This window comes from Schistocerca americana, chromosome X, assembly GCF_021461395.2.
Source record: "Schistocerca americana isolate TAMUIC-IGC-003095 chromosome X, iqSchAmer2.1, whole genome shotgun sequence".
In the NCBI taxonomy this organism is placed as follows: Eukaryota; Metazoa; Arthropoda; class Insecta; order Orthoptera; family Acrididae; genus Schistocerca; species Schistocerca americana.
This window is the reverse complement of record NC_060130.1, coordinates 474,664,173-474,682,717: the sequence shown is the minus strand read 5'-3', so window position 1 is coordinate 474,682,717 and position 18,545 is coordinate 474,664,173. Positions and strand designations below refer to the sequence as shown.

At 41.6% G+C, this 18,545-nt stretch overlaps 1 protein-coding gene across 1 annotated transcript in view; it reads right to left on the bottom strand.

Moving 5' to 3' along the window:
* Positions 1-18,545, bottom strand: part of LOC124556080 (proline-rich protein 2-like) — a 51,409-nt gene that overhangs the window by 18,699 nt on the left and 14,165 nt on the right. The window lies entirely within an intron of this gene.

Here is an 18,545-nt window from a genome sequence, read left to right as displayed (position 1 = left end):
CTGTATCACACAATCGCGTCTGTTCTGTTCGACATACTGTATCTGGCAGAACAGACAGCACACATACAGATGTATGTTTACCTTCACGTGTAATGTGAGTTTAGATCTTACCAGAGGTCATTACGATCTGCCTCTGCTATATTAAAAACAGTTGCCTGAAGTCGGAACACAGTCCTAAGCAAACAAACCTACCATCCATCCAACAGAACACCAAATTTGGCTTCGTCACGATTTTGTTGTAACGCAAGTGCGCCACACTAGATGATAACTCTGACTCACTGATTCCCTGGAATAGATTACACACTGTTCAATACATCCATTTCCTTTTTCGACTGAATCGCCATCAACCAACTGCCTCGGCTACCTAATTCATACGTTCTACTTCTTTTTGTAATCACTGAAATAAAAGCACGTAATGGCCATCCACACAACCTGCCGACAGTGTGGTTTCCAAGGGTAGTGTTATCCTCCACTTCGCCCAGCGAGGTGGCGCGATGGTTAGCACACTAGACACACATTCGGGAGGACGACGATTCCAACCCGCATCCTGCCATCCTGATTTAGGTTTTCTGTGATTTCCAAAAATGGCTTTAGGCAAATGCCGGGATGGTTCCTTTGAAAGGGCAAGGCCGACTTCCTTCCCGTCCTTCCCTAATCCGATGGGACCGATGACATCGCCGTTTGGTCCCCTCCGCGAAATCACCAGACAACCAACCATCCACTTGAGCTAATTTGCTGCGCTATCTGTTGATGGTAAGAGTCGATCAGCGCAAAAGAAAAGGTGAGTTATTGAGCTTGAATCTTCCGGGATGTAGTAAACCACACCACGTCTGCATGTTAACAGTATGAATCTGTTGGATCCTGATGAGAACAAGTTCTGCTACAAAGACCTACTGCCTCCTGACGCCAGCTGGCATCATCACAGCTGATAGCGACGCCTCGCCCCTTGAGCTTATGATCTACAGCAGTTGTTCCTGCACTCAAATTCGCAAGCTTAAATTATTTAATATTTTAGTTTGGTTTTCAGTGTGAAATATTTTCGATAAACTGAGTGTACATCATTCAGTAACAACAACGTTGTAACCATTGCTCATTCAGCGTATGACACCAGCAGTACTGAGTACGTAATCTATCATAATGGCCAAAGTTACCCGGAAAAAAGAGGTTTGTTCATACGTTTGCAGTGATTTTGTACGGTGTGTTGGTACGCAGGGTGCTATAAACGTATTTATCAATCCTCATGTTTTATTTGGGTTTCTCGTATCGTTCTTGTAGTTCCATCTTGAACGTTGGATATTTGAAGATTACGAGTACCGTTGCTTATAGACTAGAAAATGGAGGGTTAAATGGAAGAAAGTTTAACATTTGTGACATTTTTTCTCATTGGATTTAAAGAGGGGTGACAGAAGTGGAGCAAGCTCGAACATTTGTGTCTTGTATGGGGTGTGTGCTATTCAAGAACTCACGTCATAAAATAGTTTTCTTTCTTCATCGGTCACTTTGACATGAATTATGCGCCACATAGAACAAGTCCAACAGTTGTAGGTCTATCAGTTAAGACATAAAAATCTGTTATCCTGTGAGATTTTAACCTAGATCCATCACAGCCGTGGGTTTGCAGAGCAAAAACATTTCCACAGACGTAGCGAGAAACTGCAGCATCGTCTGCTCCCTCAATGTTGTAGTGATGTTTAAGACAGATAATTCGCAATAAAAAGGACAAAATGAGTTATAATTTTTGCGTGGAATGACCTTTCTGCTCCAAAAACATGCATTTGATAATTACATGATTTTCCATAAGTGAAATTCTTTCAGAATATTTGATTGAAATACCAGGGAAATATCAAATAAATTTATCAGTATAATTCTGTCACTCCAGAAAGTAACTCGACTATCGCAGGGTTCCCAGACATATTCTACAATGTTGCCAAGTAGCAATCATTCTTGCAGAAGCAAGGGATATTTTTTCACTAGTCGACGTGTTTCTTGAGCAGCCTAGCAATCCAGTAATGAAATATGCGCTTCGAGGATGTAGTGGAAACACATGACAAACTGACAGGTACCTGAAATATGACAAGTAGAAGCAAATGTGGATGAGCCAACCGAAGCACCATAAATTAAGACGAGGGAACAATTAAATGGACGGCCCTCCTAGTCGTTGCTGTCATTATTTTATTTTTGGTCTCTGTGTTGTCAGAATATTCACATGATAATTATCGAGGACTAATTGTTAGAATAAACCGCTATGTTACGTGTAATTAATTCAATAGCTAATCATTCTAATGAAGGGATCAAACACAACCAATCCTTAAACAGAAAGAAATTTAAAACACTAACCTGGAGTGGCGTTTACACACAGCGACCCACGGTGACATTTGGGGATATGAATGCGACGGTACAGAAGATACAGGAGGACCTCCCTTTGGATCGGGAAGAACTGCTGCATGGTTTAGGGATCGCTGACTAGAGGAATGTTCAACATAACTACAAAAACTGGAATTCAAAACTTTAAACGTCTTTTTCTCGAAACTGTAGTTTTCAAATTGGCGGGAGACATAACTTGAGCACAGTACATATGATTTTGACAGGAATTTGATACCGAAGTTTGGTGTTGAAATGTGTGGAGACTGTCCAAATACTGTTGATTCATTAAGTCAAACTACCAAGATTCTTCAACAGCGCTCGTTGTCAACCAGATTCTAGCTCATACATAATTTCTGCCATTGAAGGAGTTGCTCAGTGGCGTGTGAACAGCATCAACACCTTTATATCCCACACACAAGACGATCAAATTCAGGTTTAGTTCTTTGAAAATTTCAGAAAACAGATTGTTTTTTTCTTTTTCCGGCTGAAAATGTTCTCTGGGACGTCTACTTTATTCTAGTGTTGAATCTAAATTTGCCAGAAACTCCGTTATCGAGTTAGGAAGCTATTTGTGGGAAAGTGTCCCCGAGAACCATTTACAGCGGGACAACAATAGTCGAAATGTAATTTCAACGACGGCCTAATAGGCGTTATGGAAATTATGAACGTGCTTCAACTTGAGATTGGACCAATCTGTTACAACTTCTGCACAGAAGTGGAAGAAAAAGCGTATCGAGAGAGCAGAGCGGCGGCCGGTGCGGCCGTGCGGTTCCAGGCGCTTAAGACTGCAACTCCGTGACTGCTACGGTCGCAGGTTCGAATCCTGCCTTGGGCGTGGATGTGTGTGATGTCCTTAGGTTTAAGTAGTTCTAAGTTCTAGGACACTGATGACCACAGATGTTAAGTCCTATAATTCTCAGAGCCATTTGAACCCATTTGAGAGCAGAGCGGCCGGCCGCGGTGGTCTCGCGGTTCTAGGCGCGCAGTCCGGAACCGTACGACTGCTACGGTCGCAGGTTCGAATCCTGCCTCGGGCATGGATGTGTGTGATGTCCTTAGGTTAGTAGGTTTAAGTAGTTCTAAGTTCTAGGGGACTAATGACCACAGCAGTTGAGTCCCATAGTGCTCAGAGCCATTTTTTTTTAGAGCAGAGCGATGGATGACACAAGCTGCCATAAAGGCCCGCAGGACCACCATGGCCAGACAGAAAATACAGAAGGACCTCCCTTTGGATCCGGAAGGACTGCTGCATTGTTTAGGGATCTCTGAGTAGAGGAATGTTCAACATAACTACAAAAACTGGAATTCTAATCTATAAACGTGTTTTTATCGAAACTATATCTTTCAAATTGACGGGAGACATAACTTGAGTACAGTACACATGATTTTGATCGCAATTTGATGCCGAAGTTCAAAATTAAATTATCTAACAGCGTACATATCCATTTTGCGATGTCTTCAAAGTCTATATTCGATGCACGCATTTGCCTCGAGTTTGTGGGCAAAGAAAATGACATTTGTTTCAGCATGTCACCATTTTTTTAGAACTTTATTTGTTTCCTGTATTCTATATATCCTGACAGAAAGTATACTGAAAATGACTTGTTAGAAATTATTTTGTTACGAGTCCAGTAGTAGAGTTTGGGGAATTCCTGCCGATGACCGATGTTCCGGCTGCAAGGGGTCCTCCCACCTGGTGCAGCGGTGATTTCTGAAAGTTAGAAGTGTAGGGAATAAAACTATACCATCAGAATTAGCATTACATTTTAGTTTACTTGAAAAAAAGTGTTCAAAGATCGCTATACCCTTAACCACGGCAATAGGTCCTTTGCTTACTCTCTGTGAGACGATTAATTTCTTCGTAGCAGACAGTTACATCAATTTAGAAGCGATAAATAAGGGTCACAGACTACCTCACCATCATACACTTTATATATCTCGTCTACTCCGTACCACACAGCGTGTTTCTTATAAACTAAGTAAGCTCAAGCAATTACCTCGCTGTGAATACTAGCTTAGTTTTCTTCACGTCACGAGAGACCTTCACATCAAATAGAGGATAGACAACTAAAGCAGCATCTTACCATTCTGGAGATAAGTAAATGGATGCACCATGCTTGCTTACATCTACGTCTACATCTACATCCGTACTCCGCAAGCCACCTGACGGTGTGTGGCGGAGGGTACCTTGAGTACCTCTATCGGTTCTCCCTTCTATTCCAGTCTCGTATTGTTCGTGGAAGGAAAGGTTATCGGTACGCCTTTGTGTGGCCTCTACGCTCTCTAAATTTTATCCTCATGGTCTCTTCGCGAGATATACGTAGGAGGGAGCAATATACTGGTTGACTCCTCGGTGAAGGTATGTTCTCGAAACTTCAACAAAAGCCCGTACCGAGCTATTGAGGGTCTCTCCTACAGTGTCTTCCACTGGAGTTTATCTGTCATCTCCGTAACGCTTTCGCGATTACTAAATGATCCTGCAACGAAGCGCGCTGCTCTCCGTTGGATCTCCTCTATCTCCTCTATCAACCCTATCTGGTACGGATCCCACACTGGTGAGCAATATTCAAGCAGTGGGCGAACAAGTGTACTGTGACCTACTTCCTTTGTTTTCGGGTTGCATTTCCTTAGGATTCTTCCAGTGAATCTCAGTCTGGGATCTGCTTTACCGACGATCAACTTTATATGTTCATTCCGTTTTAAATCACTCCTAATGCCTACTCTCCTCAGTTCCTAGACCGTTTAAGCCACTGAAGCCATAGCAGCTCGCTACCTTGATAAGAGAAATCACTTTTCAACTACGAAAAGTAAACTAATCGGGAAGAATTCCTCCTTCACCAGTTGTTTTCTATAGGGTAGTAGATAAAATTTTCCAAAGTAGCTTCGTATTCCCAAAGTACTAAACTATGATTGCTCACACAGTAATCTGACTCATCTTTGACAGTATCATAGCTCACACGAGAATCTATTGGTCGATAACTCTGGGATTTTTACCCAAAGCAACAAGTACTTAGTATTTTAAACGTTTCATACTTCGTTACAAATGCAACAGAATCCCAGTGTAATAAAACGTTACCTGGCTATTTCAATTAATTCAACAGAGCCGACAGACGAAACAACAGAAAACTATTCTAGGCTAATCATGACCATGCATTCGTGACTTTCTGTTAGTTTAAGCGTATTTACTCATTCTATAGTTGAGTACCATGCCCCGACTTGAATTACTTTGTAGACACAGTGATAAATCACCAGAAATGATTTTAGATTCCTACCTTGAGTACCGACTACATTTTATTAGCTTTTCTGACTAGGTGTTCTCCGTTTATTCTGAAATTAAGTGAGCAGCAAAGCTAAAGGAGAATATTGCGTGTGGTGAACATCCATTGCTTCCATCTTTCCAAGTCACGATTCAAAAAATAGTGTACATCAGCGACAAATAACGACAGTAACATTGTATTAATAATTAAAGAAGTTTGGCGCATTCCATCATTCACCTGTTGATTATCAAGAGTTTCCTGGTCAGTCTATATTAAGCCTGCAGTACCAACTCAGAGATTTTCCTTAAGATTCTGTTACTAAATTCCATTCTGGTTCTTTTAGTTGCATTGAAGTAGACGAAAAACAACTGCCTTTTATATACCACTTTTCCAGAGATACTCGGCCCTATACTACAATTGAACTCGCTTCAGCAGACGAGCACGATAACTAAGAGCTAGTCAGGCTTTCGATACCGGGAACATTTTCTCACTGCTGCAGCAGTAGCTAAGGTGAAAAGAATAGCAAATTTCTCACAAAGTGAATGATGAGAGAAATTCTTATAATTTACGAATAAAATGACATTCTTACAGTTGTGAAATTTAATTTTATCATTGTCATTTATTACGTTAGTATTAGTTCAGAATATTTAATCAAAATTACGAAGATCTATCCAATGAATGTGGAAATAATTCAACTCCAGTCCCCAAAGTAAGCTGACGATCAAATATTTGCCAAACAGCTTTGTGATGCTTCCAAGTCTCAACTTCTACATCTACATCTAAATAACTACTATTGGTCTTCACAGTTCAGTGCCTGGTAGAGGGTTCAACGAACAGCCTCAAGCTATTCGTCTAACGTTTCACTCTTGAACAATGTGCGGGAAAAACGAACACAAAAATCTTTCCGTAAGAACTCTGATTTATCTTATTTTATTAACATGATCATTCTTTCCTATGTAGATGGGCGCCAACAAAAAAATTTCGCATCTGTAGTAGATAGTTGGTGATTTGTACGCCCCTGGTACCTGAGTGGTCAGCGCGACATAATGTCAATCCTAAGGGCCCGGGTTCGATTCCCGGCTGGGTCGGAGATTTCCTCCGCTCAGGGACTGGGTGTTGTGTTGCCCTAATTATCATCATTTCATCCCCATCGACGCGCAAGTCGCCGAAGTGGCGTCAAATGGAAAGACTTGCACCAGGCGAGCGGTCTAACCGACGGGAGGCCCCCGTCACACGACATTATTATTATTAGTTGGTGATTTAAATTTCACGAGGAGATCCTGCCTCAACGAGAAACGCCTTTGTTTCAGTGATTGCCACCCCAGTTCGCGTATCATATTCGTGGCTCTGTCTCCCCAATTGCGCGATAATACAATACGAGTTTCTCTCCTTTGAACGTTTTCGATGTCCTCCATTAATCTTGTCTGATGTGGATCCAACAACGCGCAGCAATAGTCCAGAAGAGGACGGACAAACGCAGTGTAGACAATCGGTTGAGTAGACCTGTTGCATCTTCTAAGTGTTCTGCCAATAATTCCAATAATTCTTTGGTTCGATTTTCCCGCAACATTACCTATGAGATTGTTCCATCTTAATTTATTCATAATTGTATGCCCTAAGTATTTATTTGAAGCTATAGCCTTTGGATCTGTGTGATTTATCGTGTAACCGAAATTTAGCAGATTCCGTTTAGTACTCATGTGGATGACTTCACTCTAGTCATTATTTTGAGTCAATTGCCAATTTTCGCTCAATGCAGACGTCACTCAATGCGGATATATTATCTAAACCATTTTCCAATTTGGTTTGATCATCTGATAACTTGATGAGACGGTAAATGACAGCATCATCTGCAAACACTCCAAGAGGGCCACTCAGATCACCTACTTAATCGTTTATGTAGATCAGGAACAGCTGAGGGCCATAACACTTCCTTGCGGAACTCCAGCTATTACTTCTGTTTTACTGGATGAATTTACGTCGGTTACAGCGATCTGAGACCTTTCTGATAGGAAATTACAAATTCAATCGTATAAGTGAGACGATACTCCGTAGACACGCAATTTCATTTGAACTCGCTTGTGACGAATAGTGTGAAAGGCTTTCTGGAAATTTAAAAAGATGGATCAATTTGAAATCCCCTGTCGATAGCACTCATTACTTCGCGTGAATAAAGAGATAGTTTTTTTTCGCAAGAACGATATCTTTTGAACTCGTGTGAGCTATTTGTCAATAATTACATCAATGTAATTAATTATGTCCTAACACAGAATACGATCCAAAATCCTACTGCAAATCAACGATAGCGATATTGCTCTGTAATTTCGCGGATTATTCCTATTTCTTTCTTGAGTATTGCTGTGAACTGTGTACTTTTCCAGTCTTTAGGTACGGATCGTTTATCGAAAGAGCGATTGTATATGATTGCTAAATATGGTACAACTGTGTCAGCATTCTCTGAAAGGTACCTAACTGGTATATAGCCTCGACCGTAAGCCTTGCCTTTATTAAGCTATTTAAGCTGTTTCATACACCGAGGATATCTGGCTGTAGGTTACTTATGTTGTCAGTTGCCCTTGATTCGAATTCTGGAAAATGTAATTCGTCTTTAGTTGGCGAAGAAATTTCGGACAACCCTGTTTAGTAATCTGCTTTAGTGGCACTGTCATCAGTACCATTACCTTTGCTTCTATAACAGTGAAGGTATCGATTGTGTCTCGCCACTAGTCTGCTTTACATAGGACCAGAAGCTCTCTGGTTTTTCTTCCAGATTACAAGACAGAGTTTCGTTGTGGAGTCTGTCAAAAGAATCTAGCATTGAAGTTCACGCTGAATTTCGAGCTTCTGTAAAACTCCGCTGTCTTGTGGATTTTGCGTTCTTTTAAAATTTTCTGAACTGTTGTGTGTACCGTGGGGAATTGGTACCATCTGTTATTAATTTAGTTGGTATATATTCTCAGCTGCCGTCAATACTCTTTCTGTGAATTTAAACCACATTTTGTCTACGTCTACATAGTCTGACTGGGAGGAGTTGAGGCTCTCTCTTAATAATGCGTCAAGCGAATGTTTATTTCCTATTTTAAATATACAGTGTGTTCACAATTCATATTAGACACTTCTGGAGGTTGTAGAGCGGACTTAATAGATCAAGTTTTACATAGGTACCCATGTCCGGAAACGTCATTCAGCGATGCTACAGAGCGTTAAAACTATGGCGTAGCCACCTGTAAATATAGGTACGTACAGGGTGATTCCGTACTGATACGACAAACTGTCTAGGATGATGGAGAATGACTGATGTATCGATTTGATATAAGGATCCCTGTATCGGGAACGAACGAGTCGAAAGTTACAAGCGAAAACCGTTTCGATACCTCTGACAGTGGTATACACGTACTGGGACTCAAAGGTTCAAATGTGTGTGAAATCTTATGGGACTAGCCGGCCGTTGTGGTCGAGCAGTTCTAGGAGCTTCAATCTGGAACCGCGCGACCGCTATGATCGCAGGTTCTAATCCTGCCTCGGTCATGAATGTGTGTGATGTCCTTAGGTTAGTTAGGTTTAAGTAGTTCTAAGTTCAAGGGGACTGATGACCTCAGACGTTAAGTCCCATAGTGCTCAGAGCCATTTCAACCATTTTATTCTTATGGGACTTAACTGCTAAGGTCATCAGTCCCTAAGCTTACACACTACTTAACCTAAATTATCCTAAGGACAAACACACACACCCACGCCCGAGGGAGGACTCGAACCTCCGCCGGGACCAGCTGCACAGTCCATGACTGTAGCGCCTAAGACCGCTTGGCTAATCCCGCGCAGCGTACTGGTGCTGTTTTTGCTAAGATTGTATGGTATAAAATCTTCAAAAGTGGTCGTACGAACAGAAAGAAGGAAAAAATGTGCAGTAAACATGGGCTCTAAAATGCATACCTGCTATGGTATGAGCACTGTCTTGTTCGTCTTCGCAACGGTGAAACGCATAACCTCTATTGAATAAGTGCTCATAGCTCTTAAGGTATGCGTTTTTTCTTTGTTTGATCCTTACTACTACCTCTGAAAGCTGCCCACTCCATAATCTAGCAACAATAGTACCGATACATGAATTCCACTGTCAGAGGTATTGGAATGGTTTTCGCTTACAACTTTCGACTAGTTCCTTCCGATACTGGGACCCTTAGCTCAAATTGATGCATTTAACCTTCTTCATCATCCTAGAAAGTTTGTAACATCACCGCGGAATCATCCTGTATATACATACATTTACAGGCGCCGGCGCCTATATCTTTGGCGCTCTGTAGCGTAGTTGAGTGACGTTTCAGAAATGGCTCTGAGCACTATGAGTCTTAACTTCTGAGGTCATCAGTCCCCTAGAACTTAGAACTACTTAAACCTAATTAACCTAAGAACATCACACACATCCATGCCCGAGGCAGGATTCCAGACAGTAGCGCCTAGAACCGCTCGGCCACCTCGGCCGGCGATGAAGTTTCTTTACATGGGTTCTAATGCACAACTTGATCTACTCAGTCCCCTCTACAACGTCTAGAAGTGTGTAACGTGCATTGTGAAAAAACCTGCACATATTTTGCGTTAATTTTTTATCGAATTGGATGTTTTGTTATTCAGTCTTGCAACAATGACCTTGTGATCACTAATTCCTCTATCTGTCATGATGCTCCTTATCTGCTCAGGATTATTTCTTGCTAAGAGATAAAGTACGTTTTCACAATCATTCACACTTAGAGTGGGCTCCTGAACTATTTGTTCAATTTTATTTTCAGCCAAAGCATTCAGTACGATTTCGAACGACGTTTTATACCTACCACCGACTTTAAACATGTATCTTCGCCAACATATCGAAGGTAGATTGATGTCATCGCCAGTAGAGGATCACTGCCGGTATTGGGCAGGAATTCGCTGATATCGGGATCAGAGTTCCTGAAATTCAGACATCGTAGCGTTCAGAAAATACGCCATCGTAGTGACTACATCTTTTGTGGAATTCTGATATCATCATATCCCCAAACCCAAAATATCGTCGCTCCCGCAATTCCGAAATCATTATGTCACTGCCAGACGATTCCACCCCACCACCACCCCAACACTCCGCGATCCCAGAACCCCGCAGCCTCAATTCCCCCTTGTCCCATGCCCCTGCACCATAGCTCATTATGCTATTAATCTGCATACGGTGCAGTTTTAACACCGATGCCACTGTATTGTAGAGAAACTCTGAGCTGGCGAAACCTGTGAGTATCACATCAAAGAATTACTTGCGCATGTTTTACTTTAACATGTATGATATTTGCAAATGCGTAATTCTGGAGTGCAAGTTGTTCCTTCCCCCTGCCCCAGCTCTTAAGCAACTTTAATTATTCGACAGCATGAGCACCGTCATTTTTTCGCTGTCTGACTGACTATACTTATGTCTAACTCTCATGTGTTCAGTTGAGGATACGGTTGCATTGAGCAAATAAGACTTAAATAAGTCTGTTGTAAATATCTATCATAGGAATATAGTCAAAGTTTTCAGCATCAATAATGGATAAGCATGACAACGGAATATCGTATATGTGCAGACCAAAGGAAAATAGTTCAACAGATAATGAAAATTACGTAAAGTTCCAAGAAGATGCATTACGTAATAGGGTCAACCAGCATAACATTTTACATTTGCTGGAAGTATATACTCTTTTTAAAATATCTATACAGTGATCCACCGAACTAGAAGTGGTAGTGACAAATAATAACAAAGCCTTACATGCTTGGACCCTTGCTCAACTGCTGCAGAGACCTATTAGTAAGTACAGTATTTATCCATCAATAAAATTATTATTACTATGAGGGTATGACATTATACTTAGTGTTTTCCTATTATACAGCACTAGCGGAGCTACAACTGGGCCAGGTTATGGAGGTGTTCTACATGTCTGCACTCCAACGAGACACGGAGGTGTCCCACACACGACACAACAGCTCAACAGACCGCAACTGTGTATGGCAGTCAGGAGGAATTTTGTTCAGTATGCAAGAAGCGGTTGTAAAATTGTCTGTGTGTAAATATGAAACATAAATATTAATTTCAAATATGCGTGGCTTCTCTTCTGTCGGACATAACTGACACCATTTGTGATGAAGCAGCTGGGACATATACATGAAAAATTGGGGTGAAAGGAATGGAAAGGAAACATGATGGAAAAGAAATGGGGAGGAAATAATTACTTCCAGCAGCACAGTGCATCGTGGCAATCCAACCACGAGAGCTGAAAATTCGTGCTAGACCAGGATTTCTTTTCCATGGAATGGCTACCTTAACCGTCTTGGCCATACAGACACACTTTCCATCAAATTCAAATTCCCAACTTCCAACTGCACAGCATAGACCTCCACCCATTAACTCCCTTACTCGCAGATTTCTGATGCCCAATATAGATCAGACGTTGGTTGTGCACCTGCATTGAAACTTTTTCGTCAAATAATCATCACGCCAATAGAATAACCTATAGTTCGAACAGCAGTGGCTGTAAATGTGTCACTGTCGGTATCAAACCGAATCAGGAGTTCTAGCCGCTTCGATTTGTTCGAAGTTTATATCTCTGTAGTAATCTGTTATCTAATGTTCCTAATGAAGATTGCAAAACAAACAAACAGTATGCACTTCACTGAATCACTTGAGGTTTAAACGTGATGTTATACACTCTAAGATCAAAAGAATATTCATCTACATGAAAAGTAGATATCGGCTCAGCAAAGTGGATACACTAAATATCCTTGATATGTTTGTCTGAGGGACAGTCTTGCGAACATTGGAGCAGGAAAGACTGGCCACGGAGAATGAATCACCCTCTGCCAGGCATTGAAGTGTGATCTGCTGAGTATCCATGTAGATGTAAAAGTAAACTATTCTCCTCCAATACATCCATGTAAGGGGGAATAGAGTATTGCACTGACCGATCTGGAAATATAAAATAACACAGCTAATGTCACCATCGTAAACAATAAACTGGAACTAGGAGTTGGTGAACCAGTAGTAATACCTCCTGTTTCCTAAGTCAGTGATAATTTAAATGCATTTATAAATCGACTTGCAAAAGTTTCACAGTGATGAGCAAACGTTAATACGTTTAAAATATTAATAAAAACAACAGAAGATGTAGTTGACTGTAGCCACAAAGGTTCAATAGGCTCACTACTAGGTTTTTCTCAAGGGATCAATTTCATCAAAAATGGTTCAAATGGCTCTGAGCACAATGCGACTTAACTTCTGAGGTCATCAGTCGCCTAGAACTTAGAACTAATTAAACCTAACTAACCTAAGGACATCACACACATCCATGCCCGAGGCAGGATTCGGACCTGCGACCGCAGCAGTCGCTCGGTTCCAGACTGTAACGCCTAGAACCGCACGGCCACTCCGGCCGGCTCAAGTACATCATTACGAACGCTAAACAGGAGCTGATTTTAGTTCCAAGTGCTGCTGATAAAAGTACATACTTTCTAGGACAGAAGGATTAAAATTATTAAAATTATGAGTCCAATCAGCAAGTGGATGGACTGCCAGTCAATAAGATTCGTATTGAGTGTAATATTGTGTCGAATCCGTACCTTAATGGCAGGTTAATCCATACTATATTTGAGTTCTTAACTACATTGGGTCCATATTATAAAATTGTGGAGGTGGCATGCAATCCTATATACCTCCCAGCGACTGTTCAGACGTTAGACCGTCTCAAACTGAATATCATAGACCAGGATAGGAATGTAGTTGATTTTCATGGTGAGGAAATTATAGAACATCCCTATCTGAAACAAGATCATGGGTACGAAGTGTAAATAAAATGCTCACAGCCATTAGAAGACCGCTTTTCAGAGGCAGGGCAACATGATAACACACATAAATTATGAGTTTATTAAATCTATTGGTCTGAAAGGTCACAATGACATTACTGGATACAAAAATTCCACTTCAGTATGGCAAGCATGTTATTAATATCTTTAGTCAGGTATACTTATTACGTAAACCTTTTGCTTCAGCAATGTTCAATAACAAAGATGAGATAAGAATTCTGAAATGTTATTTACTTCTAAGACGATTCCAATATCAGTGGTGACAGCATTCTTTACACATAATGCATTGTAGTTTCGAGAAACAAGATACACACTTAATGACATCAAAATCGACCTCATGGGAAAAGTTGGAATCGCATCGACTCTCAAAACATACATCTCTGCATCAGCATCGGATCTGAATGCCTTACAACGCTGGATTGTTCGGAGACAGATCGATTGATGGCTCCCTTATTGCGTGTATCCTGCTCATAATGTTACTGGGGTTCTTTGATTATTATAAATGCATCATTATGAACGCTAACAGGAGCTGATTTTAGTCAGAAGTACTACTGATAATAGCGCATACGTTCTAGGAGTAGGAGAAGAGCATAAAATTGTGCGCGATAAATTGGTGCGGAAAGTGCCGCATATATCTCTATTAGATGAAGAGAGTCCGAAACTTCTACATTTAATGAATTCGGAGGCCAACCGCCATTGAATTCCCATTCATGGGAGCTGTTTCAATATCCAAGTCTTTCATAGTTGCCAATTTCAGCTAGAAACACTTCGATTTATTCCTCCCTCCCTCCCCCATACAGACAGGAAGCGGCATCTGAGAGAGTTTACCGAAACTCTCAGTTTCTTCCATACTATAACCTACAGCTTAACTGGGACAAAAACTACTGTATGGCATGTACACAAGGTATTACCTCTCTTACTATTGGACTAACGATCGTTTCAGATGCACACTTAGCCACACAAGTTTAAGATTTGTCACCCATGATGATACATTGTTCAAAGCAATGTGAGGTGGCGAGGAATGGAACTGTGGATATATGTAAGCTTTCTGCAGGCACCGCAACTTACGTGTTATTGTTTTATGACCAATTTGTGAACTAATCGTCATTAACAGAAATTTTCCAATATGTAGTATAAACGTAGAGCTAATAGAAAACATGTGGAACATCTTACAATGATATCTGCAACTGTGCGTCATCGGAGACACACTGAGATCTTACAACGTGCTTGGACAATTAGTGTTTCAAGATGTTGCATTTATCATATTCTCTGGTGCCAGACAAGTATTAAGGAGATATTCCACAATCGTTTGCTTCACCAAAACAGTTTAGCTCATCGCAGTGGCTTCAAACCCGAAAAACAGCAGTGTGGTTGGCAACTTTTTAGAGTGTCGTATTAGGGATGATGAAGGAACAGTGTATAAACGTATGGTGTTATCGCTCCCAACTTATGATCATAGAGAAATAATTTTAGAGACTTTGTCTATATGGTGTTTGAAGGTGCAGCGATCGAATGCTACTTACATCCATGGCCCCTTGTGAGCGCCTCTGCATAGAGTAAAATGCCAATCATCCAGTACATGAATTGATGTATAAATATCATCTGTAAAGTGTACTCTCTTTCTAGCATTTACATCTTTTGCACCAGCAAGGCATGGTACAGCCGCGCCTGCAGCGCCTTTGCTGGGAGCCTGAAGAGACTAGCTGAGACATCTTCAGGCATCACATTATGCAATACGTGTTTGCAACCACGAGAATCAGCTCAGCAATGCCATCAGCTATCTGACAGCGTATGCAATCCCCTTGGAAGCCATACTGCAAAGTCATAGGCCGTGTCTAGCTGATTCTAACTTTCCACACCTGTATGAACAATCACAGAAATGCATGACATCGTTGTTTTATCAGAATCGAAAATTTGTTGCGTATGATTGTAGATATGCATGACGTCATTGTCTCTATATGAGTACATGCAATGGCGCAAAACGCATGACATGATTGTTTTACCAGAATCGCTTTCCAGATTGACATGGGAATGCATGTCAACTTTCAGTCACACAGCAACAGTTGCAGAAATGTGTGGTAGAATCGGCGTCACATGTGCAGAAAAAAATGTAACGCCATAATTTTCAGAAGCACTGCTCAACGATTTCTAGATAACTGTACTGCATGTGAGAATGCATCATCTGCTGGAACTGTTGGGCTGCATGATGATTTCTGCCCTTCCATCCAACAGCCATCAAAAAACCAAGAAAACATCAAAACACCAACTTCAGTCCCACTCACACACAGAAAACTACAAACTGATCCCGACAACGCCCAATGTATGGACACAGCACCTGCCCCTCCAACATCTTCTCCTACCATCCACATATTTGTCATCTCCAACCCAGATCCGAAGTTCCTCAAACACAAATCCTCATCTGCGAAATCTATAAATACTCTCTAAGCCTCCACATATAATAAATTATCTCTGGTGAAGACTATGTATTACTTAAGCCCCTCAGCCCCAACTTCCTCAGTGACCTCTCCAAATTTCCTTGTGTTATCTTTGGTCCCAAAACGTCTTTAAGAGCTATTATCACAATATCCCACACCACACAATGCTAACATGCCCGTCATCCTCCTACCTTCACCACTGTGATCACTAATGTAGATCTTGAGATCACAGGTGACGACACATACAATCCAAACTGAACAACAAAATGACTTTAGAAGTTCAAAGAGCCCTTCAGATCAACAATGATCATAGTTCCTCTCACCTCATCCTTGTGTTTATTGATCGTGCCACCATCATAGACTTTCTCCTTAAGGGGGGAGGCCTGACGTATCACCACTGCTACATGGTTGAACCTTGCAGATCTCATCCCCAGTCCTACCACTGTTAAATCTTTGTTCTTTACAACGATCAACTAACCAGAGGTTGTAAAATCCCAGCTTCCCATCGTCACTGCAGCGTCTCCCATTTCCTTAAATGGTGCCCTAAACTAGTTTCCCATCCTACCTGCAACACCTGCAATGAGTCCCACCACACCTATTCTGCAAAATGCAAAGAAAGGCGACAACCAACCAAACAAGAACTCACTGTCTCAGTCCATCCCATTGATAGGCCCATTGACAGCAGCATTTCCCTCCAGCCAACCCCATTGCTGAAGATATCATTAAATTCATGACTACTGTTCTCCTAAACATTTATCCATTCTAGCATCCACACACCCTTCAACAAATCTTGGCTGCTACCCACTCTGTCTCTCATCTCAACACCCAAGCCGCCTAATCACACAACCAGGTACACTTCTTCACCGACCTCATCACCCTAGTTTAAGGTTTGTCTAGTCCTCATGCACACATACCACGGCTAATTTCCTCATAACTGCGCGACAGCACTCCAAAATCTTGTACCACAGCATCTGCTACCTATCCTCCAATTAACATCTTTTAATGTATGCCCTGTCCAAATACAATCTTCATACCCTTAGCCTTAGTGAAATGTTCCTCCAACCCTATCACACCACCCAAACCTCTCCCTATATCCTCCACCACACAGATAGCCCCCTTCCCCTAACCATAGGTGGATCTCTAATTGGCCACCACAAGAATATCCCTCTGTTTACACAACTCTCATGCAATATTCAAAATGAGCACCTTCTCCTTACTCTCTTTTTCCAAACCATAACCATTACCTCTGCCATCAACTACATCTGACCCAATTACCTATCCCCTATGAATTCCTCACCCATATAGATCCCCATAGTTGATCCCCTGCAGAACTCTAGGGGTGGCATCAGTTTACTGACTCTTTGCAAACTGACATTTTTCCCACCCAACACCACACCCATACTAAAACCAACACTACCTCTGATGTTGTATTCGTATCTCCCAACCTCCTTGGATGCCCTACTGCAGAAGTCCTCGATCCATTTGGAAGTGACTACTTACCTGTACCCCTCACCATATCCTACACAACACCTCATCTCTGTGACCCATCCCAATCTCCATCCAAGTGATATCCAAAACCACCCCCATGTGAGTTGGACTGCCCACTGCTAATCCATAGAATGGCAGACTGCAAGCCACTCTGTAACCTTCCATCAAATGACAGTATCCCTCATGCCACATCATTTCTGCAACAGACATTTTCAGACACTCAAGCCATCCACATTCCTGCAGATCGTATATCCTCACCACTCCACCCTCCCTCAAAAGCCCTTCTAATCCTTCAAGAATCCCACTGTACCACTCCTCCTTCCAGAGTCATGACAGGGACACTCTCATACACCACCATCAAATGCAGAGACATATCAGGAATTTATTAAATGCAAGAAAAGTGTGGGGTTGCCCCAGACATCCTCCACACTCAACATTACTATCCCCATTAACTCTTCCACGTACTTTAAAGCATTCCATTGACTCAATGACAATAATCCCATTTCTCACTACCCACTTCTGCACGAAAACCATCCCTTACCTGACAATCTGAGAAACCATTTTACATCCTATCTCTGTGATATATTCTCCATTCCTGATGACTCACATTTTAATTACACATTTTGCCCTACCATCCACGAACATACAAATACCACTGTCCCAACCCTGGCTCCCAGCTTCCAGTACTTGGACAACATCCCATAATCAGAATTAAAACACTAATTACAGCATGTGACATACACAACCTTCTCCTGGTCGCATCTGCATTACTTATCAACACCACAAAGAATGCACCCTCTCATTTATTGTCAACCTTTCAGCCCTTTACACCACTATCCATAGGTTACTAGCCTAAACAATGGAAAACAACCAGAATCCTGCTTTTCCTCAAATTACACAAACCTCCTACTGATACCTGCTCCTACTACCCCATCTGCCTCACCTCAGTGTTTAGCAAGGTCTTTGAATCCTTCCACTTCAAAACATCTATCAACATTTTAACCAAAACGACCTTCTTCCCATTAACCAGTGTGGCTTCCATCTCAGTTTTTCCTCTGATGACCAGCTCTTGCACTTCACCCATCTGCTTTTCCATCAGCTCCTCTCATGTAAATCTGCTATTTTTGTTTCCTTGAGCTAGAAGGAGCCTACA